Source organism: Phalaenopsis equestris, unplaced genomic scaffold, assembly GCF_001263595.1.
Source record: "Phalaenopsis equestris unplaced genomic scaffold, ASM126359v1 Scaffold001313, whole genome shotgun sequence".
In the NCBI taxonomy this organism is placed as follows: domain Eukaryota; kingdom Viridiplantae; phylum Streptophyta; class Magnoliopsida; order Asparagales; family Orchidaceae; genus Phalaenopsis; species Phalaenopsis equestris.
Genome location: NW_018165752.1, coordinates 41657 through 47447, shown reverse-complemented (window position 1 = coordinate 47447; position 5791 = coordinate 41657).

Here is a 5791-nt window from a genome sequence, read left to right as displayed (position 1 = left end):
ACAAACCAGGTTGAAAAAACTATTCAAGCTTTAACTGGAATACTAATTTTGGAGGTGAAAACCAATTTTGGGAAGATAATCAATTCAATCAAACATGTAATTGGAATAGTCAATGTGATTTTAACGATAAACTTTCTTTTCCTAAAAATTCTAACTTCAACCCATAGAACGAGGAGAAGGATAAGAGTCAAGAGACCACAATAAGGAATATGAAAAACTGGGGCAGATTGTTAACTCAATTTACAATCATCTTCAATTTATCTTCAACCCACAGGATAAAGAGTTATCGATGGAAGAGGTTGTGATTCAAATGCTGAGTGAGCTCGAAAGTCAAGGGACTGCAATAAAGAATATAGAAAACCTTGGGAATAGAAAACCAATTGGGACAGATTATTAATGCAATTAACAGTTACCCTCCAAAGATTTTACCTATTGACCCTGAGATAAACCCTAAAGAGATGAATGATGAGCAATATAAAGTTATTGAACTATTATTTAGAAGAAAATTCAAGAATATGTTTCAAACAAACTTTGAGTTGAGAGATGAGGATAAGGAGATTGAAAGACTAATGGAAGAAATTCCTAAGGAATTAAAAAAACCTATATCATCAACAAAGATAAATATAGAAAGACCACCTCCACCGTTTACTCAATACCAATGGGAAGAATTAGAAGATAACTTGAAGAAGATAACTTGAAACATAGAATTTGATCCAGAATCTGAATTATCTAGAGAGAATCTGATCCAAAATTTGGGAGATATTGAATTATCCAAAATTTGGGAGATAAAAATTTGGGAGATATTGAATTATCATATAAATATCCATTTCTTATAAATTTTAAGGATGATATTAATATGCAATTGAAAAAATCAATAGAATAATATTGGATCTAGAAGAAAATATGAGGAATAATGATATGAATCAATTTGAACTAGAAGAGCTGAAAGAAAAATTAAAATTTGAGGATTTTGTAGGAATTCCTAGATATGGAAAAGATTGAGCGATTGATCAAGGATTACTTAATTGGAGTTTCGATCTATGTGAAATCATTTGTTGGGTTGGCGATGTTAAACCAAGCGCTTTACAGGAGGCAACTCATAGTATCAATATGGTTTGATTTAATATGCTTGAGAGTCATCATAGTTAGTGTGTATTGCATTTACTTTAGTGTGGATTGATCGGTTCGATTGATGATTTGTGGATGTTTGGATTGTTAGTGGTTTGATTTGATCTTTGTGTGTCATGAGGGAGGTGATTCCTTAACTTTTTATTATGACTAGATTTGTATATTCTCTTGTAGTAGTGGGATTGACGAGCCCACTATGACTTGGGTCTCACCCAAACTTGAGTTTTATTAGTGACAATTTCTTCTCAATTTTACTACTTCCTTTGTCTGACTTTGTTTTCATTTGATAGGAGTCAAGAACCTATTAAATGAATAACATGTGGATGAACTTATACTATCCTTGTAACTGTTAGGGATAATCTTATCTTTTGGATTATAATATATAAAATCATTTAAAACGTACCTTATTTATCTTTGTAGTGATTCCGTTAGAAATTGGAAGTAAGTTAGGGAGATGCGACGAGTTAAAGGAAGAATTGACCTCATTTGTCATGTGTGCTTGTGTTTGTGTTACAATAATATAATAATTTTAGATTTACTTTCTATCAAAAGTTTTCTATCCTGATAAATAATTGTAGATGTTTTTTATTGACATTTTTGGTACATAGAATTTCTAAACTGTTTTTCTTCATACTTATATCTTATGTACTAAATGTTATACATGCTAAAAATCAAGTTTAGTGGTAGGAAGAAAAATAAAAATTTAAAGTGAGTATACTTCCTTTTAGTTTAATATTATTGCAAGCATGTTTTAGGCTAGATTTACTTTCTTCAGCAGCCATTCTATCTAGACTATGAATGTATATGAATTTGATAGGATGTTGTATTAGTAAGTAGATTCAACTTTTACTTTTTCTTCCTACTCATTTTATAGAATTAATTGCAAAATATTTTAAAATTCAAGTTTTGGGGGAAGAAAAATTTCTTTTTAAAGAAAGAAACTAAATTTTATTTTGTCCTTAATTAGCTATATTTTTAAAATTTAATTTAACATGACCTTCGGTATTAGAGGCTAACTTTATATAGCTATATTTGTGTTTCTAAATATATAGTATGCCTAAGTAAAAGTTTTCAATAATGAAAGTTAATTCTAGAGTTAAAATATTTGGTACAAAAGGATAAGACTATGCTTTTTCTATTTAAAATGAAAGAAAATTATATTTTTGAAGTATTAAAAATCTTAGATTTTCAATCAAGAAGAAAAGAATGAGAATTTATAAAAAATCTTCAAAGCTAATATGAATTTATAAAGTGAAGCAATGTGAAAATTTTTAACTTTAAGAAGAGGATAGTGAAGTTCAAAATCATTAAAGACTATCAAAATTTTATAATCCACACATGAAGGAAAAAAAAAGAATGTCAAAATTTTATAATCCACACATGAAGGAAAAAAAAGAATGAAAGGAAAGGATTGAAAATGGTCCTGAAAGAAAAGAAAAAGAAAAGCTAAAAGCAAAAGAAAAGAAAAAGAAAAAGAAAAAGAAAGTTAATGGGACTTTGATGTACCAAAAATATATGCATTTTTTTACCAATATTTTATACTCATTTTTGATATATTGCACTTTAAAGGAAGGTATTTTGCATGTTTTTGGCTTTCGGTATAAGAAATGGACTTTTGATGAAAAAAAAAGCAAAAACAGTGCAATTTGGAGCTAAAACGTGTAAGAAAAAGTTTCTGGTCTGGTCTATCTAATAGGAACAAAATGCAACTGAAACGGGGCGAAACGGGGCGAAAACGGAGTCAAATGGAGCGAAATAGTGGAGCTGGTGCAGAACGGCGCCAACAGCGCCCGAGTCCAGAGAAGCGACGAAAAATGGCGTCGAAGGCTCCCAAATGATTATGGACGGATTTTTGGTTGTTTTTGATGTTTTAGAAGGCTCCAAAATGATTCAAACACCCCATGAAGTGATTCAATGTATATATACACTTGGAAAGGCTCTTAAATGAAGCAATGTGTCCCTTGGAGTTAAGGAGTGGTTTTTAAATGAAGAGATGTGTCTTTTGTAGTGATTCAATGAATCTAGACACTTGGAGTGAAGATATGTGTCTCTTAAAGTGAAGGGGTGTGTCTCTTTGGAAAAATGAGGGATTTTGTGCCTCATTAAAAGAGGGGCTAGCGCCTCTCATAGTTTGGGTGTGTGTGTGTGTGCATGAATGTGTGAGTGTGTGTGTGTGTGTGTAGAGTAAAGTCTTGTTTGTGGAGAGGATTTTCTTGAAAAATTAGAAGAGGAGAGGAAAGGTAAAACGTTTCTTCTTCATTACACTTCTAAGAGAGAATTTAGTGTTTATTGTAAAGAGAGAATGTGCTTTAAAGGAACTTCAAAAGAGTTGCTTGAGGAGGAGTTTAAGATAAGTTGTGTCCTTTCATTTCTTTGTTTTGTAAACTTGTTTCTATATATAAAATCTGTGTTATTTTGGATCTTTCTCATAAATTCTGAGTAGTCTTCTTTGTCTTTCTCCTTGCAATGAGATATGGTGAAATGGATAGATAATTTCAATGTGTTGTTTAAATGTTAAATAATTATGATGATTTTTCACTCCGTTCTTTATTTATTTTTTGATCTGGCCAATTAAAATGTTAAAATTTGTTGTGAGAGATACGATCTAAGAAATGGTCTATGAGTTCTACAACAAAGTGAGAATTACATTTGATTCCATGGAGGAGTATGTCGTTCATGGAATTGGGTGCAAATAAATAGGCAAATATACATTGTTAGGCGTAGAATTGGAAATTTTAGAGTGACATACTAAAATCTCCAATTTGGTCATAGTGTTTAAGAGCTAAAGTGAGAGTTAGTCTTCAGGAGAAGCAAAGTGGGAGCTCTGGAGTGAGAGTCAGTATCCGAGTGAGTGTCGGTATCCTCTCAACCTAACCACGGATTTAAGGACTAAACTTAAGATAAGCCAATCAACGAGAGGGGATAAAGAATATGTATGCTCCTATTTGTCACAAGACCACATTTTAACCTTTAAAAATTCAATTCTTATACTGTTTATGATCTCATTGTAAGGGGAAAGAGATTTTGATTATATAAGAACTTTCCAAAATTTACTTAGTCTCCTTAGATTTAGTTTTTAGCTAATTTAGTTAACTTTAATTTAATAGTAAATTAGTAAAATTTAGTAAAACCAAACTTTTCTAAAATTCCAAATTAAGACCTTATAGTAGTAGACTAGAATTAGACTAAGGGATTTCTTACCTCGCTTCTTAGCTTCTTAATGGGATCGATATTGGGGTTTTTAAAGAAAGCCCTAGATTACTTGAAGTGATACGTGCACTTGCGTAGAACCCATAGTGTGTGAACTATTTTCTATATTTTATAATATTTTGATTTTACATATTCGCTGCTACATAAAAATTGGGTCAAATTTTATCGTCTTTTGAAAGCTAAAATACTGCGAAACTACGGGTCTGGTCAAGTTTTTGACGCCTTCTCAAGGGAATTAAATTAACATAAAACACACAGAAAAACAGCACACACTAGGGGATGCATCACACTACAAAACCTAAACACATACCTTTTAATTAATTGGATTAACAATAATTGAAAAAAATGAAAGACATCAACTACTAAACCTGACTCATCAACTAAAAGCTGCGATGGCATCACCAAAGTAGATCTTTTTATTTGATGGAAGTCTGCCAATGACAAAGTTGCACTCCACCAGGGAGTGATGATAAAGTTTGGTACTGTCTTTGAGGAGGTCGAAGTCATCCTCAGAAAAGCATCTTAGCAGCTATCAACAAGGAGCTTGGAGCAAGTTAAATCAGATGGAGGACGCAATCTACAACATAAAATAGATCTAAACCAACTAAATATTCTCTTGAGTTAAACAACAAGCCATAGGACTTCAAGTTTGCTCATGTAGCATGAAGTAAATCCTCATTTTATCTTTAGACCTTTATACAACCATGTTGTGCAATGTAATCCCTAACTCTTTTAGGCTCTGAGGTTGTCATTTTTTACAACATAAATCCTCTTTATCTTCCAAGTCATTTTTATGACTTTTTCATACAAATGTAAGCCTTAAATAATAAAATTGGCAAGATGAAATATCCAAATAAATCTTTACCAAAACATAAAGCCACACAAAAAAGTAGTTTGGGAAGTCGTTAAGATTCTCCTCGGGATCCGTGATCTCCCCTACTTTTCTTCCCTTTAGATTCCAAAATAAATGTTTTTATTTGGTTCATTCATATTTGATTTTTCATTTCCAACCTTGAAACCCTAAACTTTGAAATTCTTGGAGACAAATATGTCTCATCGAAATCAAGAAACTTCTCAGGTGGCATCAATCATTTGAGATACATTTCACTATAGGGGTTTGCCTTTTTAGGGAGCTTTAGAACCTATGTAATATAAATCATATCTAATCTTTTATATTAGATAAGGGAACTTATCAGTCAACATAAAATGTTTCGCAGACCAAACTGATGTCATAAATTCATTAATTTATTTAATCAAGTCTAACTATCAAGTAATGTATCTACTTTCCGGGATAGGTGCATCGCTTGTGATATTGTACTCATTTATTTAAACTATTAAATGAATGAGATCTTGTTTGTCACATTTTTAAAAAAATTAAAATAATATTTTCAAAAATCAAAATTATACATACATACACACACACACACACACACACACACACACACACACACAC